Consider the following 24,914-nt stretch of genomic DNA (forward strand, 5'->3'; position numbering starts at 1 on the left):
GTCTCCTGTTCACACCTGCACAGTAAGGAGCATCATTTATTTAACCTACATTGGATACATTGCCTGTTATTGGCAATTGTTCAACTTCCGGCATCTATTTTATGTCATCTCCTAGGGTTATAAGCTTTTGCACAAGGAAAAGATATGAGCAACAAATGGATCAATTTGAAAGAAAACAAGCCACTTGCTTTAAAACTGAACATTCATCAATGCCAAGTATTAATATGGGTGTGTCTGGAGGGGGAAATATGATTGCAATAACTACCACATTGCTTACTTTGGTCTGAAAAACCCAAGACTGGGGCTTTTTTTGAGCAAGAACTCACAGGAATGCAGTTCTGGCTGGCTTGGCATATTGTGTGTGTGTCCAAATATATAAACCATTTCCTGCTGGGCTTTTTCTACAAAAAAAAGTCCTGCCCAAGGCTGAAGATCTGGTACCCACAAACAGATGAAGAGGACCTTGTCCTCGCCGTTGTCATCATCATCAGCCTTTATTGCCATAAAAGAAATCAGTTATACAGAATAAGAGGATTACCAAGTTATACAGAATAAAAATTACCCATAAAATACAAAAGATGCAGTTAAAATTTAGAAACATCATTACCAATGAAAACTATGGTTACAAAATCCTTTGGCGTATCTTAGTAGCCAGAAAAATGAACTTGGCTACTATTTCAGTGTCTTTCGGGGAGAAACTGCTCGGGAGCCTACAGACTTTCAAGGCATCCGAGCAGTCTCCTGATTTCTCTAAGATGGGATGCAGAAGTGAGTTACGAAGCTGTGAATATGTGGAGAGACAGTTTGGTGTAGTGGTTAAGTGTGCGGACTCTTATCTGGGAGAACCGGGTTTGATTCCCCACTCCTCCACTTGCACCTGCTAGCATGGCCTTGGGTCAGCCATAGCTCTGGCAGAGGTTGTCCTTGAAAGGGCAGCTGCTGTGAGAGCCCTCTCCAGCCCCACCCACCTCACAGGGTGTCTGTTGTGGGGGAGAAAGGTAAGGGAGATTGTGAGCTGCTCAGAGACTCTTCGGAGTGGAGGGCGGGATGTAAATCCAATATCATCTTCTTCTTCTTCTGAATATAGCAAACAGTGGAACAAGACATAAGGGACTGTTTCAACAGATGTGTAGTCACAAGGACAGTATCTAAGAGAGTAGGTCGTCTTGTTATATCTGCCAAGAAGTATGGCAGAGGGCAGAGCATTACATCTAGCAAGAAAGAAAGCTCTTCGGTGCTGGGGTGTCAATGAAAGGGAAAAGTATGAAGCCATTTTCCCCATGGTGAGAGGAATCTCAAAACACAGTGGAGAACAAGTTTTATTGGCCAAATTATACAATTCCTGGCATTCAATGTCCAAAAGACTGCTTTTAATTTGGTAAAATGCTGCTGAGAACGGCAGCATGGACAATGATTCCAGAGATAGGCCCAAAGACTTGATTTTCCTTGCAAAACACTCTGACCAGTTGGAAAATTTATATTCAGAGAGCATATTTTGGTAAATGCTCTCAGGTTCAGAAATATAGTGTAGCCAGAAGTTGACAGTAGCAAGCCAAGCTCTGGTCGCCAATAGAGACATGCCAGTTTCTAAGCATATTACTGCGTATGGAACACAGTTCGGCCAGCCTAAGACTTTCCGCAGGAATTTCTATTGGATCTGTTTGATGGATTTGGCAAAGCATGGATCCAGATTGGGATACCATAAAGTAATTGTGGAATCACTTTGGTCTTAAAGATCTTTATGGCCACCTGCACAAATTGATTGCCTCTGCCATAGAAAAACTGTACTCTGGCTGACACACTAACATTGGCAATTTTCATAGCATATTTATGATGTACAGACCAAGACACATTATTTTGGTGAAAGAAGACCTAACAACCGAGATGGCAGTGGATCCAACCAGAATAGAGCAAACAGGTGACCACTGACAACAAAGTACCTGATGAAAAAAAAGGACCCAGCATGGGTGAGATTTTGTTTGTTTGATTCAAAGAACAATCTAAGCTCCTTTGGGTAAGTGATTGTTGTATATGTGATCGGATATATGTATAAAGTATGGTGTTCTTGCCTGTAGGACTGAGCTTGGGGACTCGGGAACAATAGGCAGCAGGATCCAAATCCCTGCTGTCCTGCTCCAATCACGGCCCCCCTGCTGGTTTGAATGGTCCAATAGCATGCTAGTGCAAGAACCTTGAGTGTATATATAGTTAGCCCTGTTGGCCCAGTCTCCAGTCTTAGAGCACAGCCCTATACTATGCTGTGATAATAAAAACAGCTATGATTACTACCACCTCGCCTCTTCACTGTGTTGAACCCACTATGTTATAGTGATCATTTGGTGTATTATCAGTGTGTGGGTGTTGTTTGTGGCTCCAGTTTAAAATGTGTTTCAAGTCTTGCTTTGGATGTTTGGAGGAGGGGAAGTCTTTGGATAAGTGTTATTTGGTCTGTTTTTGTCTTAAGTGGGGGAGGCTTGGCTTTTAGATCAAGTTTGAAATGTGTTTCCAGCTTTGTAATGGATGCAAAGATAAGTGAAGAGGGAGTATGTTTCTTTGGTTTGATGTTGTTGGCTTTATTCTGAAAGTTTGCCCTGATCCTCACCTTCTTCCATCTTTTTTTTTCTTGTGCAAGTGCTTCTGTGTGATGGCAAAGTCAGCCCAGCAGCTGTCTATGTCCTTGCTGTCCTTGTTCAGGTAGATAGAGACAAAAACGCACGTAGAGACAAAACCTTTTTCTCCTCGGCGCCCCCTGCCTTTTTCTTCTGGGCATGTATGAAATGAGGCTTTTTTGGTCCAGGCCTTGTTCCCCATCTTCCTAGTACTTGAAAGATCCATCCATGAAGTTAAACTAACACTGCTTCAGTTTTTATTTACATGTTCCCTGTACAGAATCCTTTGCTGCCATTTGGATCTTTCTTCATTGCAGCAATCAATAATAATAATAATAATAATAATAATAATAATAATAATAATAATAATAATAAATTTATATCCCACCCTCCCTGCCGAAGCAGGCTCAGGGTGGCTCACAACATAAAAACTTAAACAATTAAAACAATGCATATTATAAATCATGCATTATAAATCATACATTAAAACCATCTAAGTTGGTTTGGTGCTAAAAATCTTGATGTTACGCATCTTACAGTTTTTCCGTGGTGACGGTATTCCTTCTTAAGTAAAAACCAGCTGGAAAAGAGTGGTCTTGCAGGCGCTGCGGAACTGGGCAAGGCTCTGCAAGGCCTGCACCTCCTCTGGCAATTGGTTCCACCAGTGGGGGGCTACAATCAAGAAGGCCCTTTCTCTGGTGACTTTCAGTTTGGCCTCCCTCTGCTTGGGGATTACCAATAGATTTTGAGAACCAGATCGCAGTTCCCTCTGGGGAATATATGGGGAGAGATGGTCCCTAAGGTAGATGGATCCTCAGCCATCTAGGGCTTTAAAGCTGATAACCAGCACCTCGTAACAAATCCGGTACACTATTGGCAGCCAGGGCAGTTCCTGCAGCCCTGGCTGTACGTGCTCCCATCTAGGGAGCCCTGATAACAGCCTGGCCGCTGCGTTCTGCACTAGCTGTAGTTTCTGGGTTCGGCACGGGGGCAGCCCCATGTAGAGGGCATTGCAGTAGTCCAGCCTCGAGGTGACCATTGCATGGATCACTGTTGCCAGGTCACCACGCTCCCAGAAGGGGACCAACTGCCTCACCCGCCTAAAATGAAAAAAGCGGATTTAGCAGTGGCTGCTATCTGGGCTTCCATTGACAGGGCAGGCTCCAGTAGCACCCCCAAGCTCTTAACCTTGCGCGCCATTTTCAGTGGCGCACCGTCAAATGCTGGTAGAGGGATTTCCCTGCCCAGACCACCATGACTCAGGCAAAGGACCTCTGTCTTCGCTGGATTCAACTTCAACCTACTCAGCCTGAGCCATCCTGCCACAGCTTGCAACGCCAGGTCCAGATTTTCTGGGACACAGTCAGCCTGGCCATCCATCAGTAGATAGAGTTGGGTGTCATCAGCATATTGGTGACAACCCAACCCATACCTCCGGGCAATCTGGGCAAGGGGAGATGTTGATGTTGAATAACATGTAGATGTTGAATAACATCAGGGAGAGCACCACCCCTGTGGCACCCCACAATTAAGCGGGTGCCTCCGGGACAGTTCACCCCCAATCGCTACCCTTTGTCCCTGACCACCAAGGAAAGAGTAAAACCATTGCAAGGCCAACCCCTGAATCCCCGTGTTGGTGAGACGGCGGGTCAGTAACTGATGGTTGACCGTATTAAATGCATCAGCATTGCTAAGCTGCCTTGATCCAGATGCCGTTGGAGGTCATCCACCAGGTTGACCAGCACTGTCTCCGTCCCATGACCTGGGCGAAAGCCGGACTAAAATGGAAGCATCATCCAGAAAACTCTGTAACTGTAACGCTACTGCCCTCTCAATAATTTTACCCAAAAAGGGTAAATTCAAGACCGGACGATAATGTGCCAATTTGGCAGGATCTGATGTAGCTTTCTTCAGGAGAGGGCGGACCACAGCCTCTTTAAGAGGCGTTGGAAAAAGCCCTTCTGAGAGGGATCTATTTATGACTTCCCATATAGGACATCTAAGCTCCCTCTGGCAAGCTTTAATTAGCCAGGAGGGGCATGGGTCCAGATCACAAGTTGTTGGGCATACAGTGGAGAGAATTCTGTCATCTTCCTCCAGGTTGAGCATGTCGAAGCAATCCAGCACTGGTCCAGAAGACATGCTTGCCTGTGGAAAAATATTATAACAGAGCCCACAAGGCAGCATCCAGACCATCTTCATCTTTTAATTTTTTTTTAAAAATATCATTATATAGTGCAGTTATGCAGGAATACATTAGATTAAAAACATTTAAACAGAAGACAGACAATACTCCCTCCCTGTTTTTATTAGCAAAGCAATTTGGGTGAGAGAAGGAATCAATACACCCACCCTGACATTGTGCAGATGCTCCTTCTCCAAGTACCTCATTGCTTCTTGAAATTAAAATATATTCCCAAGGATATTTGTGTATAGGAAAAATTGTTTTCCAGTCTCTGTATTCAGTAGCAATCACAATTTGGAATATTGAACATTACTGAAATGAGGAAGAGTTATTTAGGGTTGCCAATCCCCAGATGGGGGCAGGGGATTCCCCAGTTTGGAGACCCACCCCCCGCTTCAGGGTCCTCAGAAAGCGGGGGGGAGGGGAGGGAAATGTCTGCTGGGAACTCTGTTATTCCCTATGGAGATTTATTCCCATAGAAAATCATGGAGAATTGATCCATGAATTGGTATTTGGGGCTCTGGGGGGCTGTTTTTTGGGGTAGGGGCACCAAATTTTCAGTATAGCATCTAGTGCCTCTCCCCAAAATACCCCCCAAGTTTCAAAAAGATTGAACCAGGGGGTCCAATTCTATGAGCCCCAAAAGAAGGTGCCCCTATCCTTCATTATTTCCTATGGAAGGAAGGAATTGAAAAGGTGTGATGTCCCTTTCAATGTGATGGCCAGAACTCCCTTTGGAGTTCAATTATGCTTGTCACAGCCTTGACAAGCATAATGTATCCTGGCTCCACCCCCAAAGTCCCCAGATATTTCTTGAATTGGATTTGGCAACCCTAGAGTTATTCCTTCCAAGCAGTGTTAAATGAATTTTTCTATTACCCTAACAATTCTCCCACCCCATGATTTACCCTCCCTCTCCTAAATCCATGACTGTGAATTCCAAACCTCCCAAGAGGAGAGGAGCAAAGATAGGAAAATCAGCCAGGGCACCCTCCATTCTCAGTCCCCACACCACCACCCTGCATGAATTACAATTGTCCTCCCCTGGTCAAAGGTCTGACCTCACTTTCACCAACATGAAAAGGGAACAATTCCCAAAGCCAATTCCAATTCAGGCTGAGGGACTATGTCTAGGGAGCACCAAGGAGAATCTCACAGATGCTATTTGCTGAAAGGAAGGGCAACTGAAACAACTGAGGAAAATACCTTTTAGGAAAGGGAAGGATAGAGTAATGGAAAGGAAAAGGGAAGAAAAAGAAAGACAACTGAGGAAAACTGGACTGTCATGAAGTCAGACATTACACTGTTCAAGGAAGGGTTGAATAATGTTTACAGACCATCTTCATCTTTCCTCAGTTGACACCACCTGACCTTGAAAGCTGCTCACCCTAAATGGCATCAAGTTCTGCTGTTTGCCCTTATAGTGTGTCTACTCACAAGATGCTCCAGCATAGCTCAGATGTTCATGTTGTTGTGAGGTGTGTGTGGACACCAAAGAGAATGCCCCACAGATTCTTGCAAATAAGTCATCATAGGAAAAGAGCTCTGGAACTGAGACACCTGATGCAAAGGTAGAGACACCATCTCTGGGTTACAAATTCCTCCATTGGACTGGGAAAAGAATCAAGCAGCAACACAGAAACTCCCCTGCCCAACCACCCATGTTCAATCCTCATCAGCCTATGTGTAAAGGCTCTTTCTTTTGGTTAATATACAATATCATATTTTCCCACATAGCTGGGGAAACCCCCACCTTGTCTCTGGATGATCATATTGTGTAGCCCCACCAGGACCAGCCTGTTTATTCTTAGATACAGAGATATAAAACATTTTCTACAACTGACAGAGGCTCAACACCTAAACTACAACTAAAGACCTGACACCTAAAATATGACTAAACTGGTAATCTTACACTCAGTTGACATCTTTGGATTTACAAAATTTAACCATGCTGTGGCCAAGCAGCAGCACCCTGCGTTGGCCCCTGCACAAATTTATTAAGGCACTTTTGTCCAATTCTTTGGAGGAAGAGGAATTGCTCAAAGTGGTTTAAAGACCTTAATAATCATAAAATAAAATAGAGCTAAAAAACCAAACAATTAAACCAGTAAATATATAATTCAGTTAAAACAATGGCACTCCCTCAGACTATAATTTGGAAGATGATTCTTGATGGCCACTTGGAGAGCTGGATTTCTCCCCCTCCTCTGTTTTGACCACTGTTAAAGGTCTTTCAATTATAGCAATAGTAGGAAATGTGTGGTTGGCTTTTATAGCCTCTCCCTCTGTTAGTGATACCTGGTAGTCTGCACCAGCAACAGTCTGCTGTGAAACACATAGACATCATTGGGGGAGCCAAAATATTTTCTTCTTCTTCAAGATCATTGTTTTATTCATAAACATAAGTTAGTCGTGTTGAATTAATTTATAGGTTTAGACCACACATAATTACTTAAGTAAGATTTCTTTACTTGGGGAACAGCCCATATACAGGGTAAAGAAGATTGCCATCACAGCTTGCCAGCTGACATGTACCATTCATGTTGATTTCAGTTCCCTGACAGTCCTTTGCCAGTTGGACTGTCAGATATCAGACTAGGAAGAAGAAGAAGAAGAAGAAGAAGAAGAAGAAGAAGAAGAAGAAGAAGAAGAAGAAGAAGAAGAAGAAGAAGAAGATATTGGATTTATATCCCGCCCTCCACTCCGAAGAGTCTCAGAGCGGCTCACAATCTCCTTTACCTTCCTCCCTCACAACAGACACCCTGTGAGGTGGGTGGGGCTGGAGAGGGCTCTCACAGCAGCTGCCCTTTCAAGGACAACCTCTGCCAGAGCTATGGCTGACCCAAGGCCATGCTAGCAGGTGCAAGTGGAGGAGTGGGGAATCAAACCCGGTTCTCCCAGATAAGAGTCCGCACACTTAACCACTACACCAAACTGGCTCTCTGAATCAGTTCTCTGGAACACTCAAAAATTATCTTTCCAAAACTGCCCTTATACAGAATGCAAATGTGGCTGATTCTCAGTTGTCACCACTGATGAATGATCCTAGCTGGCACTTTTTGTTTTATGCATAGCTGTCTTTTCAGTGATCATTTATAACTCTGTATCAATGTGCTGAGTTGGGCCAATTCCTAATTCATTTAAAGAAACCAAACATGGGATAGCTAACTAACTAAATATCTTAACAACAGATGATAAATATATAATGGCATGCTGTCAAATCAGAGAAATCTGACTCATTATTACTGTGACCTTTGTCATTTGCTGACTTGGTTTACGATAAAAAGTAAGACATCTAATTGAAAAATCAATCTAGAAGAATGTATTTCAATGCCTTATTACAGATATGGGATTTTGCTCTCTGTAGAACATAAATTGACCCTTAGTTGTGGGGCTATATAACCAGCCAAGAGGGACCGTTAGGCGTGGATTCAACATGTACAATAAATGCTAAACCATTGCCTTCCCTGACTTCTGGACTCCTGACCTTGCACTGAACAACTCTGCTTTGCCTGACTTATGGCACCTGATACTTGGCGCCTGCAAGCCATTACAGTTACCTTCAAGCAAGGACAACTGATGCATGTGGACTATTCTGAAGGAGGATGATGAGGCCATTTTTAAGACCAGAACAGGCTGTGCAGTAGACTCACTCATCCTGCACCCATTGTCAGTGTGGAGATCTCCCTAGAGGAAAAGTATTTTTCAGATAAAGCACTGAATAGAGTTGCTTTTGAAACATTCCCTTAGAAGACAAACAGAGACAACATGATGTTTCAGTTCAGTACTGAGCCAAGTGAGCTATAATTGCAGAGTATATGGGAAAATAGTAGCCATAGAAAACTCTAGATTTATTTTTTTTAAGGGGGGGGAGGTTGTAGAATATGAAAGAGTTTTAGTTCAAAACACAGAAGGTATTAAAATGACATGCAGATGACAATAAAACAGCATGATGGAAGCACATTTACTTTGTGATTTCTGTAAATTTTTTGTGCATAGCCTCAATGTTCAATTGACATAATAGGAACATTTTTTTTTTGCCTGATGCGTTAGTAGCCATACATCTAAGTCACAGCACACTACAGAGCTTCTGTGTTATAACAAGCATTTCTTTCCAAATGGCAATTTCACTTTCTCTGTAAATTTTGACAAGTATACATCATATCAAAGGATAAGAATATGCTGGTACTTTTCTCCAGCCACAGACAGAGAAGTTTGTTTGAAGAATGTCAAATTGCACCTGCTAGCACGCATAAGACTGATGAAAAGGAAGAATTGGAATTTCTTAACAATTTTTTAAAAAAGAACAGAAAAAAGTACTTGACATAAAAGACTTGCTGCATTACAAAAAGATACATTTCCAGGAATCTGGTTTTGCTATAGAAGAAAGGAAAGGAAAGGTCCCCTGTGCAAGCACCAGTCATTTCTGACTCCGGGGTGACGTTGCTTTCACAACGTTTTCACGGCAGACTTTTTACGGGGTGGTTTGCCATTGCCTTTTCCAGTCTTTTACACTTTCCCCCCAGCAAGCTGTGTACTCATTTTACCGATCTTGGAAGGATGGAAGGCTGAGTCAACCTTGGACTGGCTACCTGAATTCAGCTTCCACCGGAATTGAACTCCGGTCGTGAGCAGAGAGTTCAGACCACAGTACAGCAGTACTGCTGCTTTACCACGCTGTGCCACGGGGCCGCTTATAGAAGAAAAAGTCACTATAAATCTGTCTTTCTCTCTTAGGCACAAGTATAAAATCAATTAGGTGATTTTTTATTTTGGTTAGGCACCTATTTGCATGGGGATATGTGTGGTGATTGGCATATTAATTTGGGTCACTTCGTATGAAAGTTTCTTCCATTTCTAAAGTGGACATGCCAAATACATCTCTAGGAGCTTTGGCTACTTGCAGCTATTGGAAGTATTTCAATGCTTTAAAAATAAAACAGATATGCTAATACCTTCATAATGCATAAATAAGTCAACCAGGTATTTATGCTACTGATTTATGCTACTGTGTAAAATGAAGTTTCATAAATTTTGTAACTTTTGTTGTTTTAATAAGCAAACGTTCAGGTTTTTTTAAAAAACAGATTTGATTGTTAGCTGTCTTGCAAACTGCATGAGTCAGATGAGGCAGAAACATGTCTTAAATAATTAAATAAATGTGAGGCTGAGGAAAAGATTGCAGGTGGCTTTTCCAGATTCATCTTTCAGACCAACCAGGAGGGTCTCCTTGATGATGTCTCAGAGACATTCTACTACTAGTATTGCTTTTCCATTTTGCAAGTGAATTTTGAAATAATTTTGGGGGAAATCCTAAATAATAAATAAACAAACAAGTCATTAACAGATTTAATAAACCTTTCGTGGGTGGGTGTGTTTTGTTTTCTGTTTTGATTCAGAGGCTATGCCTCTTTTTAATCTTCATTTTTAAAATTCCCATAAATTCTACATGAATGTATTTGAGATTGTTCTGTTTGGGTCATAAAGCTGGTTCATCTGCACAGTTACCATTGGAACATCTGGTATATTGTATTAATTACACTCTGTGTTGAGACTAATGTGTTTTGAATTGCTTGTTATCAAGATGTTAACAGCCAGCACAGTGCCAATGTCTCTCTTAATTTGCAGCAGCCAAAGGCTTATCTTTCTTGATTGGGCATCAACCAATAATTTAAAATCTTGAAATGAATTTTCAAGTTACAGGGAATAATCTTCACAGGGAAGAATTTACAGCAGTTTTTAGCAAAGATAGTTGCATTAATAGTTAAATAGAGTGCATTTACAATAAAAGGCTGTCATGAGATAGGAAAAACATCTCCCAATTAAAGAATTCATGTCAAGAAATGTTCCATGTACCTGTTAGTATGGATGAGTGGACTCCACAGCAGCACTACATTTAGGATTTGTCCTGTTTGTAGACCTAGGGTTTTGTGCCAAGGATTAACTTTCAAGGAATTTCTGGCACAGCTGGAGGGCCCTTTAAATCTTTCAGGAGGTGGATGTTGGTGGACACTGTTGGGGGCAGGGCTTGGGGGCAGGGGATCCCCCAAAATCAGGGATTCCTGTCCTAGCTGTGGACTGATATCCCTAGAGGGAGGGCAGCTTGGGGAGGAGCATTTGGGTGGCCAGTAGGAATGACAGAGGAAGAGCAACACCCTCCCCCGAGAGGCTTGGTATCCCCTGGGAAGGGAAGGGGCTATTTGGACCTTTAAAGGTAAGTTCCTGGGAAAAGGCCAAGGAGGAAAAGAGGACACAGCTCTGATGTAGCGCAAGCAGTGGTCTTGAGGAAAGGAGAAGGAATAAGATGGCACAACCTCTTTCTCTTCCTCACTCTGAGCCCTGGGGAGACCTGCCTGAGACACCCAGAAAGATGGTGGTGGAGGCAAGGACCCTCCAAACAGAATTATGTGATTTAGACCTGACTAGTTGTCCTCCATGGCGCAGAGTGGTAAAGCTGCTGTACTGCAGTCGGAGCCCTCTGCTCATGACCTGAGTTCGATCCCAGCGAAAGCTGGTTCAGGTAGCCGACTCAGGTTGACTCAGACTTCCACCCTTCTGAGGTCGGTAAAATGAGTACCCAGCTTGCTGGGGGGAAAGTGTAGATGACTGGGGAAGGCAATGGCAAACCACCCCATAAAAAGTCTGCCATGAAAACGTTGTGAAAGCAACGTCACCCCAGAGTCGGAAACGACTGGTGCTTGCACAGGGGAATACCTTTACCTTTTTTTTTTTTTAGTTGTTATAATGAAGAGGGGAAATTGGGAAAAATAGTCCTTCTTTCCTCTTTCTAATAAAAAGTTTGCTCCATTGCAGTTCCTCCAACAGCAGAGGAAAGGAAGTCAGAGCAATTTTGCCCAATTCCCTCTTCTCACAGCAGTTCCTTATGTTTTATAGTATTTTGTCCATAAGAGTCTCTCAGTGATTGAACACAATGTCTTGGAGCATTACTTCTCTAACCTGATTTTATACTTCCTGCTTTTTCATCTCCATTTGAAATAAAAACAAATGAGGATTTATTCTCTCTCTCTCTCTCTCGGCTTGGCTTCGCGAACGAAGATTTAAGAAGGGTGCAATAGTCCACGTCTGCTGCAGGCTCGCTGGTGGCTGACAAGACCAATGCGGGACAGGCAGGTCCGGCCACAGTGGCTGCAGGGAAAAGTCTGATTTAGGGTTGGTGCTGTAGCAGTGCGATTCTTCCTCAATCTCCTTTTGTCCTCAAGACCAGCTATGCGTGCATTCTCAAAAGAAGAGACAGCCTGGTGGATGGTGTGCCTCCATGCTTTGCGATCTGAGGCTAGGTCAGACCACTGGTGATGGTTGATGCGACAGGTGCCAAGGGATTTCTTCAAGGAGTCCTTGTACCTCTTCTTTGGTGCCCCTCTATTTCGATGGCCGGTGGAGAGTTCGCCATACAGGGCAATCTTGGGAAGGCGGTGGTTTATTACTGTAAGAACATTTCACCATTTCCTAATAGCTCTGCTTTAAAAAGAATAAGGCTACTGTTTACTAATCTAGTTTAGGAATTCCTGCTGATGACAGAGAAAAAGACAAAACAAGTATTTGTTATTTTTCCATGCAACTTTAGCCTAATTTTTTTTTTATTAATGAATGTAATTAAATGCAGTTGTACTAATCATCCTGAAGACTAAAAGTAATTGATTATTGTAACATTAACTGGTTTCAGATGCTAATGTGATAAATGTGGTCAAAATATTGAAATAAGATTGATTGATTATGTAGCTAAAAAAGTGTTTTCCTCTGGAGAGCCAGTTTGGTGTAGTGGTTAAGTGTGCGGACTCTTATCTGGGAGAACCAAGTTTGATTCCCCACTCCTCCACTTGCACCTGCTAGCATGGCCTTGGGTCAGCCATAGCTCTGGTGGAGGTTGTCCTTGAAAGGGGAGCTGCTGTGAGAGCCCTCTCCAGCCCCACCCACCTCACAGGGTGTCTGTTGTGTGGGAGGAAGGTAAAGGAGACTGTGAGCCGCTCTGAGACTCTTTGGAGTGGAGGGCGGGATATAAATCCAATATCTTCTCTTCCAGGACTTGGTATTTCTTTATATAGTCTGAAAACTGCCAGGGACCTGGAAAAGTTCTTTTATAAATGAAAGAATCTATATGTGTGTGAGATATCAGATGGCACTCAGGAATGAAAATGAGGCTGCTTGGTAGTAGGGTTGTATACATTGTGGCAAAATATATGTAGATTCTAGAAATTTGGAAGATATCTGTCTTTATCATTTCCAGATTTCTTTTTGTCCTTTGACATTTACAATTATGTTAAAAATAGACAAGTCTTTACATTATCATTTTAATTGAAACAAAGCTCAGTAGAAGAAATAGAACATACAGCTAAGGTACAACTATGAAATCTATGCAGAACCAAATTTCCTTAGCTGTATCTTAGTTACAGAAGTGATAAAGTTATTCCATTTTAAGCAGAAGTAATCAGATGTTGTTTTGGCCTAACTGCTCCAAAACAAAATTTTGTGCGTGGGCACTCCTTCTCACATTTTGTTGTTATTATAAGGTATGTTTAATAATATGAGGTTAAAAGGGGTTAATGACACCTTTTGCTTTAACTCAGTTCAGCCTTAGCTGATGAGCTAAGTATTCACACCTGCTAAGGTCAGGCAACCAGCTATCTTGACATGGAATTAACAGTTGTCCTGCTCTGTTACATTTTGTACATACATCCTATTCCCTCTGCCTCCAGTAACTGTGTTTTAGAAACAAATGAAACTATTTTTTTTTAAAAAAATATTCCAGATAAGCTTGATATAAAAAGGGAGAGTTTGATCTTCAGAATGAAAACAGCAAAACCATATTCAATGCTAGATATTCAAGGCAAAAAGATTTTGCTTTTTAGCTAATTTAATTTAGTCTGTTAAATTCCCAAGGTAACCTCCTTCAGTTCCATGAAAATATAGAATTTTATGATGGGAAAGGGATGATTTCAAGGGTTAAGGAAGATATTTAGCTCTGTACAGACATACACTTACATGTACATATTTTATTTACGCCAGTCGTTTTCTCCACCACCTTAGCTTTTTCTGACATTTAATTAACCAGATGCCTCCAATGTCAAAACAAGCATAAAATATGTCTGCTTGCAAGGAATATAAACCTAATTAAGATGAAGTTTTGGACAAAACATAAGACAAGTTTTGAATTCTCATCAGGTTCTAATCCACTTTATAAAATGTTCCCAGATGTTGCCTCAGAGTCCATCTTTGAATTTGGAGACACTAATGCTTATATTGAAAAATGTAAAATTCATCATCTGTGGAGTAGATGATTTTTCTTTAGAAGATCAGGTCATTCTCATTGCTGATATTTGAGTGTAGCTGAGTAGCCCATCATTTTGAAAACAGTTAGTTACCACAGTAAATAACAGTGACCAATTTCAGTTGAACTACCATTGTCAAGCCCATCTTCCTTACATACTACCATGTTCTAAAATCCCTAACTAATAATGTGTAGGGATAGTTTGTGGTTGAAGAACATTCAAATATACAGCTCTATAAAATTCTTAAGAACTTTATAGACTTTCTAAGTTTATTTCCTATATGACTGGAAGATAAGAGTTGGGAAGTGTAGAAAGAAAGAAACCAAGGGAAAAGAATGAGCATTAGGGAAGAAGGGGAAAGGCACTGGAACTGAGCAAGTGGTGCAGGTAAGCAGGTATAGGGTTTCCAGCTCCAGCTTGAAAAATTCCTGGAGACTTGGGGATAGAGTCTGGGAAGGGTGGAGTTTGGGAAGGGGTACAGTCCATTCTTCAAAGTAGCCATTTTCTCCAGGGGAATTGGTGTCTGGAGATCAGTTAAAAATCTGGGAGATATCCAGGCCTTACCTGAATGTTGACATCCCTAAGCAGGCATGTGAGTGGAGGCTATGGATGAATGAAGGGTGGGAGGAATGATTTAAATGTGAAGTGTATGAATTCATAAAGGAGGGACCATGCTCACCAGTAGAGAACATACCTCACCTGCAGAAGGGCTAAGGTTTGATCCTACGGTTGCCAACCTCCATTTGGAGTGTGTTTCTCCCCAATTTGGGTAGCTCCAATCTGCCACCAGCCAGCTGGCTGGCAGGGAAAGCACCACCCCCAACAGCCCCCTCCTGCATGGACATTGTCAGCATCAGGGGTTGTTTTGTAGAAAAATAGGTGTTGGAGCTCATTAGCATAGCTCATTAGCATATGCCACCACCCCCCTCAGCCAAAAGCAACCCAATGCAAGAAAGCAGAGCCCCAGGTGAGCAAGGCCTGTGAGAGATCCAGCCAGCTCAAGCAGGCCTTGCTTGCCTGGAGCTCTCCTGCCCCCCCCCCCAACAGTCAAGATGCCAGCAAGTCACCTGCCACACAAAATCACGTTAGAAGTGGAGAAAGAGTGGTGTGGGCTTCTCCAGGAGTTAATGACGGCTGCTGGAGTCATGGCAAAGCCCTTGGTGGATGGCTGGCTGGCTGCCTGCTCTTCTAATCCAGGGATTGTTATGCAGCTGCACCTACTATTCAATGGACAAGGTAAGTGGGGATAAGGACTTTGGGGGGTGGAGCCAGAAGACATTGGGGGCAGAGTCAGGAGCAAGGGTGTGACAAGCCTAATTGATCTTGAAGGGAGTTTTGGCCATCACATTTAAAGGGACGGCACATCTTTAAAATCCCTTTCCTCCATGGGAAACAATGAAGGATAGGGGCACCTTTTGGGGGGGCTTATAAAATTGGACCCCCAGTCCAATCTTTTTGAAACTTGGGGGGTATTTTGGGGAGAGGGACTGGATGCTCTGCTGCAAATTTGGTGCCTCTACCTCCAAAAACAGCCTCCCCCAGAGCCCCAGATACCCTCAGATCAATTCTCTATTTTTCCTATGGGAATTGGTCTCCATAGGAAATAATAGAGTTCCCTCCCCTCCCTCCACTTTCTCTCTCTCACTCTCACATACACTTACCTGTCTCTGCTGCCTCCACAATGAGGTTTGGAAAGTACAGGGGCTACGGCTGCTCTCTTTTACACATACACTCACTTGCTATGAAATGAAAGCAAAACAAACAGCGGGGCTGCACTCTGATGAGGTCTGCTGTTGCCAACCCTTCCCCATGAAGTACTTCCTGCTCCAATTTAAAGGCACACACACATTTTAAAACCAGACCTGTTTGCAGACCCTGCCGGAGATCTAGAGGTACATGGTGGCTGTGGAGGAGGGGCTTCCCCCGCTGGCCAGCTGGCTGGGGGTGGGGGGAAGCCAGATTGCCCAGAGGTATGGGTTGGGTTGTCACCAATATGCTGATTACACCCAGCTCTATCTACTGATGGGCAGCCAGCCTGATTGTGTCCCGGAAAATCTGGATTTGGCGTTGCAGGCTGTGGCGGGATGGCTCAGGCTGAGTAGGCTGAAGCTAAATCCAATGAAGGCAGAGATCCTTTGCCTGAGCTGCGGCAGTCTGGGTAGGGAAATCCCCCTTCCAGAAATTGACAGTGCGCCACAGTCACCTTGAGGTTGGATTACTGTAACGCCCTCTACATGTATTATTTTATATGTGTTGCTTCAACTCTATGATTTTTTATGCTGTGAGCCGCCCTGAGCCTGCTTCGGCGAGAAGGGCGGAATACAAATCAAATCAATAAAAATAAATAAATAAATAAAACCAGGGGATCCCCCACTGGGACCTGGGGATTGGAAAGCCTAAGTGGGGAGGAAGAGGGGGAACCTACAGAAAGGTTCAGGAGCTCTGCTCCTGTGAGCTCCTGCTGAATCTGAGGCCTGGTTAGCATGATGACATCACCCAGTAGTGACAGCATCACACCAGGCCTGTTGTGCATCAACACTCTCAAACTCTGTGGTTACCCCCTGCTGGAAGCTCCCTGCTGGAAGCCTGGTAAAACTTTGATCCCTGCCATCTCTCCATTACTGCTCCATCTCAGGTAGCAGATGCAGGAAAATCCTTTCTCTGATATAGACTCCAAAAACCACCATTACTTAAGTGAGTTAGATAGATCAATTGTCTGAACTGGTTCAAGGTTCAGCTGGAGGAAGAATAACATTGGAAAGAGGAGATTTTTTTCTTCCTTCATTTGTCCCCTTCCTCTCCAATTTCATTCAGTCTTCTCCTTTAATTACTCATTCCTTATGCACCAACAATATAGGCCTGGAATGGGACAAAAAGCAGACATAGCTGGCATTATATGCTACAGGAGAGTCTCAGAATATTATTGTTTAAGATTACCCCCCACCCACAATACATCTCTGAAATACAGTTGCTCAATAAATCAATGTGGGAAAAAATGGGTCCTAAAAAGTTATATGATTCTGTCTGAGATAGCTACTTGTTCTGTTAAAGGGGCCATCCAGCTCAAAATTATGACCGGATGGATGTCTTTTTCGTGTGAATTGAGTGTAGTACTTTTTCCATGAAAGCAACTCATGAAAAGCTATTTTCATTAAACCATTGATGTAAATTTTCCCACGTCTTCAAAACAAGTAGGTTCTCATGGGAATTATGAAGCTTATATATTCTTCTAATGTCTGTCACAATTAAAGGTGGAATGAGTATGAAATAAAATATATGTCTGAATTGTAATATTCACTCCAGCTTTAACAGGAAAAGGGGAAATGGTTCTTGATAGGCCATAATGCCCTGGATTCAGAATAATATATCTCACATTAGGCTATACGGATGACTGTTTTATGCATTCTCATTTCTGCAGTTTGTAGAGGAAAACATCTATGGGAATATATTACAATGTGGCAATTTATATATTGAGCTTGGGTTCTAATGTCTGTACAAACCTAGCTCAGCACATCGGAGGCTGTTTTTATTCAACTGAATGGACTATGTGCAAATCCTGTTGTGTGTTAAGTGCATCTGAAAAGAATAGAATACTATTGTATATATTGGATTTTTACAGCTGCTCCCGAACATCTACATTTGGTTACAGTGATAAAGTAGGGACTAAAATAATGTATTATCTGGAAAGTTGGTGTTTTTGTTTGCTCAGAGTGTAGCATGTGTTACCAGAATGGATGCAAATATGTCATTCATGGATAAAACTATATGGGACAGAAATTCAGGGGATGGATGGAGGATTTTAGTCCTTCCATCCCTGCACAGCTTTGAAGTTCTACTATTAGCATAGGAGAGAAACAAGATGAACTTTTATTTAGGCATTTCTTGGTTTGTAAGCCAAAATGGTTTACAAAAATGCTATCTAAACCAACAAAAAGAGAGAGAAATATATGATAAACTGCAGTAAAAGAGCAAAATAAAGTTAAAGACCATGATCAGTTTCAATATCAGTCTATATTCTGAGCTGATCCTGGATCCACAGGCCTGGCTATCTAGCCTGCCCTTCTCCTTTGAGGGCTTTATGAGGAAAATTTGCCATCCAGGACTGAGATTTTCTGCCATTCACCCCTCCTCCCCCTGCTACTCAAGCATTTAAGAAGGAATGGCAGCCTGGTTCTGTTTTCCACCTGAGCAGAAGTTGCTAACCAGGGATTAACAGGTAGAAAACTCAAGCCCTGGATGGAAAATTCTCCCCAACCAGAAGACAGCACCAGGATGCAACTTCAGGATCTCAACCCCACTACTGAGATTCATCTGTAAAAGGAGTGGAAACCTGGTACAGTTTTCTAATTACTGACTGACAGTCTTGTGGTTCGTGTGATATCTGTATCAGAAAAGTGGAATATAAATAACAGTGGCAGAGGAATTTTAATTTCAGTTGGCAAAAGAAATCTTAAAATCCTTCATTTCATCTCTCCCCCAATCTTAACACCCCCATCCCACAGTTTCTACTAGCATTGTAAGGAAAATGCTTGGTGGTAGAATCCAGTCATGGATGTTGTATCTTTTGTGTTTTGACCCTTAGACTTTCATCAACACAGTACAGTTACTGTTGGGGTTGACATACTATGGGGCCCCCTATTTAATTCTGCCCTAACTAAAAATATTGAGTTGCACAATTATCAGACTATAACACTAGGAAAGGAGAAACTGTCCTAAACTATTGTTGACCTTATTTCTTCGACTGGTGCTTCAGATATCATTTGAATGTACTACATGACAGCCATTAATATTATGTTCTGGGTCTGAGGAAGGTTTGAAATGTTGACCAGATCTGGCAGCAGTACCACATCTGGATGCAAGGTTTTTTGAAAGACTTCTAAATAACCCGGTATGCTTCACTGAAATCTTAAGTGTCCTACTTGGACAGGGTTACTATACAGAATATTGTTATTGTGTGTTTAAGCCCTATGGACACAGTAATTTTCTTTCCGGATTTAAGGGCTCTCCTCATTGCAGTCAGTTTATGGAACTATTTCCTGATGATGTACAGCATATATAGTACATTCAACTGTTTGTATAATAGCAACACAGAAATATTGTTGACTAATACATATTTATTGTGCTACATGCTTGATTGATTTGTTGTGGATTAGCTAAACATATTGAGTGGCGCAATTTAACATTAGGGTCTTTAACATTAGAGGCAATTGCTGAATATTTTCAGTGTGCTATTTTCAGCAGATTAAGCTGTATATACTTAGTTGGATCCTACCTGCTTTTCTGTTGGTGCAAGATTTTGAAAAAGATGCATATTATGATGCCCAGAGGATATGCTGGTGATCGTGGGTAGACACAAAGTCAAGAAGGATAAGTCTGCAGTGAGGAACAATATTGGGCAAAGCTGCACTCCCTCCCGCACCAGCAGAAAAACTAGCAGGATCTAACCTATTATATGTAGGTAAGTTTCATTAAAATCAATGCTTACAGTGCAAATCCTAAACTCAGAATCCTGCTCAGGTCCCTACAATGGGGCTTATTCCCAGGGAAGTGTTTTTAGGCTTGCACTGTTAATAGAAGTGACACAGGGCCAAATTAGACATTACAGCATCCATGAGCCTGACCTGTGGATGCCAAAACCATTTTAGAGCTGAATTAGGTGATTTAAAAATGCCAAAAGATCAAGATCAGGTCCTCAGTATGGTGATTCCAGATTACCTTGTTCCTCCCTCAAGCCAAGGGGGGAGGGGGCTGTTTTGACACTTGAAAAGGCATGGGAGGGAAGGTGGGAAGGAAAAGTCACCTGGTCTCACAATGCTGCAGGTATCAAACCCTCAGAGCCTTTTAAAATAGCTTTAAAAAGGCATTGATGTCCATGGATTAAACCTGTGAATGCTGTAACTTTTATTTTGACCCATAGAGATAATCACAGTGAATTTCATACACATAATGGAGTTTTGGTGTCTAGGAGCACTCAATTATGCCCTTTCTGCACTGTTTGTCAGTATTATGGGAGGACAATGACAGTTTCTAAGCACATGCTGAGAAAGTGAAAGTAACTGATCTGCCAGGTAGATCATCTAGGTGACAGGAGGTGGCTGCTTGCCAGATTGCATCAGCCTGGACAATGTCAGCATGACTCAGCAGCAAGCTGATTGGTCACCTGGGGAGATGAATTGTATAAATGTACAGAGACACTTTACTGTGTGTGGGTTGTATATGGTGGTGTTGCAGTGGAGCATTCTGTCGGTTTGGAGAGTGGAGGTGTAAATAAATTGTATATAGTAGTTTTACCATTGCTGTGTGCAAGCCTTCATTCTTTGCGTCACTAAAGACCACCCTCACTAAACACTGGCGCATCAACACTGTTTCCCTTGCTTTCACTGTGCATCACCAACTGTACCCCTTTCTGCATTCCCCAGCACATTCCAATCATGTTTTGTTTTTCTTTTTGCACTGATTACCCCCCACTTCAACTCTAAGCCCGCTTTCAGTCTGCTTTCTTCCCAGATCTTCTCAGAGTCCTTTTATGATGATTTCCCCCCTTAGTTCGCTTTCAAGTCGAATTTAAAAGCATACACATTTCTTCAGACTTTACCTTCCTCCTGAGGCCAGTTGGTCTCTCCTTATTGGTCAGTCTTGCATTGGGTGTATCTTTTAAAATAGAAGATTATGAAAGTAATTGCTTTTGTCTGACCAGTTTGCTAGAATGGCCAATTAGCTCCATTTGTTAAGATGCAATGTTATTAACTGCAAGGTTGTTGGTTTGATTCCCTATTTGGGCAATTTTGTTTTTGGAAAAAAATGGTTTTCTTTTAAATTGACTCTGACAACAAACATTTCAAATGTGTGGATAATTCTGTGGAACTTGGTCTGGGGCAGCAGAAGTCTGTTTTTTGTTTTAAAGTCCGGTCCATCTCAACATCAAGTTTTCCCTTTTTGTCATCTCATTTTCAAATAGCGCTGCAGGCAGGAAGATCAGGGTACAAAGCATTGATGTCTCCACCTCCTCCCCTTGTGAACCACTCCCACCAAGCTGTCAGACAGCAGCCTCTCTGCTGCCTCTCTAGCCAAGTGCTTGGTGTCTCCTCTCACTAAATCTTTAAAGCATTCCCTGCCAATGATTTTTTTTCTCCAACCATCCAGTATTAGCATCAAACTCTGACTACTGATAAAGGGGGTGGGGGAAAACACTAATGGTGAACCCATAGTAAATGTAAGGTTTTGCTTGGTATCAGTCAGATAGACTTCTTGTATAAATGCAGAAGAAGCTTTATTGAGAGGGTACAGCATAGTATTTTTGAGTACTGCATAACAAACACTTATGGTAAGAATGCCTTCTTGCCAGAACAGACAAAAGTGAAACTTAACAGTTATTTATTGAAAGGAATAATGGATAGAATTTTGAGCACTCAAACTGCATGCCTTAGCTTATTTCCCAGGTTTTTGATGTTTTGCTTAATTCAGGACTAAACATTCTGGTCCAGAAACACTCGCTCCTTCCGGCAACTTCTGTCTCCTAGGAAACAAGATAACTTTTGAGCTAGCAATTATTTTCATGTTATTTTACATGTTAACTTCTAAAGTACTAAAGTGATTACATATTAAACATAATACTTGGTTAAGTGCAAGTTTTGATAGATAGATAGGTGATCAACCTTGAGCCAACCTGAATCAACCTTGAGCCAGCTACCTGAACCCAGATTTTGCTGGGATGAACTCAGGTCATGAGCAGAGCTTGGACTGCAGTACTACAGATTACCACTCTGCGCTATGGGGCTCTTCAGTTGGTTGATTATACATAAGATACATGAAGACTACACCATTATAAAAGAATACAAAATTATCAAGTGAGTGACTCATAAGCAATGAGAATACCATTGGAATAATCATAAAGGATGTTACAGCTTTACCACAAAAACAGTTTGGAAACCACAACCATTGCCTGGAGCCCAGTTTGGAAACAACACTGTCAGGAGTCCATACTGACAGTAAATTCAGCTGGAAGAATGTCAGACACACCCAGTGCAAAACCGACCAGTCAGGAGAGACCAACCCCACAATACTATCTGGGTTTTCTCTATGGTATGCAGAATATATACTCCTTAATTCCCAAAAGAAATCAGAGAGGAAAAAAAGTTTCAGAATGTAGGAACAGCATCTGAAGTAAACACTAACCTACTTGACTTCAGTGAAAATCAGAAGCAAGCTGTGTGTGCAGAAGGGGCCTTAGTCTGCTTGACATCCTCTCTTAGTTCAGGGAAACAAAATTATGCTTTCAGTATACCACATGAAGCTGCTGGTGGAATGGAGGAATGAGAAGCTCAGGTGCATGAATAAAATGTTACAATTCAGAAGTAAAGACCAGATGAGATGTGCTTCTGCTTCATATTTGCAAGAGGGCAGAATTAGTACCCAAGTCTTTGCATTTCTTTTTCAAGCTTCTGTTATATTGAATGTCTGATCCATTTAAACTTAATTATGTGCAAAGCTGGATTTTGTTCGTTTTTTTGTTTCCTTGGGAATAAAAAGTTCTTTACATTCTTTTGATTGCTTGTAAACTGAAATAACTGCAGATAACATATTTGTGACTGAGTTTTAGCATCCCCTCCCCATATTCTCCCTGATTCCCTTGCTTTACAAAAAAAGTGCATCTTCTGTATATGAAGGTTTGGTTATAACTTAATCAGTTTCTATTTCCCAATAGTCTGCTTCTGTTGGCAAAGATTATGCTAAGGTGGGGAATATTAGTATCCCATTAAGGCTGCAGCAATATTTACTTCTCAGAGGGGCTTATTTACTTATGCAGACACATGGTTTTTCACACCTATATTTTACACAAGCAAATTAAACATTTCATAAAGAGAATGAAAAGATCAAACAGTTTGCATGTATAATGAGCCAGTCATATGCAACCCCTCCTGTTTCCTTTCACAGAATCATTTTTTAAAATGTCAAAACAAGAGATTAAGTAGTTGTAGAGATATCAATTGTTTGGTTATAGCTAAAGACACTTACATCAATGGGCAAGCTGAATTTAGCCTAAAGCAATACATCATTGTATTGCTTTATGACTTTAGCATAAAAACACAGTTGACTTTGGGCCTGAGAAAGAAATAACAAAGCTACATGTGATCCATCATTCTAATAAGGCAAAATGTACTTACTGTGTTTTGTTTTGAGATAGATATATTTATTTCATTATCATCCCAGCCAGGCTGCAAAGAGAAGAACGTTGCACTGAATTAATGGAGGACTGATTCAATGGGTAACTTTCCATTGATTTTAAAAGAAAATATGTGCAATTCTTCCACTGAAATCAACTACATTTAGAAGTATTTATTTTTGCCTGGATCATGACCACTTTTTGTAGCACATGTTTGTAGCTCCTGTACAATAATGCTCTGTCAGAGCATTTCTGCATATGGAAGAAGTTCTGCCTGTGGAACACAACTTTCTCCCTACCTCATTGCACCCCAAATCACCCCCTAACACAACCAATGCTGCTCCGGTGAGCAGTATTTCATGGGGCATTTGGAAATGCTTTGGGAGAGAGAGGGAACTCTCTCCCAACACATTCCATGAACAAAAATTATTCTACCTGCAGAAGCACTTTGGTAGATCCAAATGGAGCATATGGAGCAGAGGTCCATCAGTGGCTATTAGCCACAGCTAATTGTTGGAACTCTCTGTCTGGGGCAGTGATGCTCTGTATTCTTGTGTTGGGGGGGCAACAGAAGGGTTTCTAGTCTCACTGGTGGACCTCTTGATGGCACTTGGGTTTTTTTTTGTCACTATGTGACACAGAATGTTGAACTGGATGGATCATTGGGTTGATCCAACATGGCTTCTCTTATGTTCTTATCCAAATCTAAGACTGTACTCCTAAACACATTTATTTGGGATTAAGTTCTACTGAGTTTCAGGGGCTCCAGGATTGCAGTGCTGGGTTCAAATCCTTATGCTGTCACAAAACATGCTGGGCAGTCTTGAGCCTGACAATTTTTCTCACTGTAGTCTACCTCTTCATAGGGTTGGTATAAGGAAAAAATGGGGCCGGGAGAAACAAGTATGCCATCTAGTTAACATGTAAGACGTATTGACATGCAAGGGCTCTTTAGGGCTGAAGCTATCTGTTTAGTAAGTTTTATCCCGCCTTTCTTCCAAGCAACTTGTATGTTATCACATGTTTATGTTAATTTAATATTTTAATTGTTCTATAATTTTTGTGTTTATAACCCTATATTGTCTTCAAGATGCAGAGCAAAGCCACATCAGTGGGGTTCCCAGGGCCCCTTGAATAAACAAAACTTATTTACATGTCTTGTTGAATGGTGAAATGGTTTGCTACAGAGTTTTATTTAAACATTCTTAAAGCTCCCCACTCTCAGCCTTTCTAAACACAGCCTAACCCTCCAACAAAAAAATGCATAGTGTGTTTTTATCCATTATTTTATTAGTAGTTTGGATAGAAATTTTGTTTCTGCTCTCAACATTTATCATTAAGACTTTGCCAGATGTTCAGATTAAAATAAAAGGTTCTTGGAAAGCAAGAGGGGAAGGGACTTCCGGAATATGGCGTGGTGACACACAGAGCATTGCCGAGCTCCGGCGTGCACTGTGCATTTGAGTGCTCCAGAGAGGTCCTTCTTTACAGAGGATCTCTTAAGAAGCGCCTGAAAGGCGCCTCGAAGCTTAGGGGAGCTGGTTGAGGGTTTAGGGGGGAAGCGGAGGCGACCCTTCTACCTTCTACCTTTCCCTTGCCTGGAGCCCTCCAACGCTTCGGCACCTTAACCAGGCCTCCGGAGCAGGAGCCAGCGGGGCAACAGAAACTCA

The sequence above is a fragment of the Heteronotia binoei genome, chromosome 3 (genome assembly GCF_032191835.1).
Source record: "Heteronotia binoei isolate CCM8104 ecotype False Entrance Well chromosome 3, APGP_CSIRO_Hbin_v1, whole genome shotgun sequence".
In the NCBI taxonomy this organism is placed as follows: domain Eukaryota; kingdom Metazoa; phylum Chordata; class Lepidosauria; order Squamata; family Gekkonidae; genus Heteronotia; species Heteronotia binoei.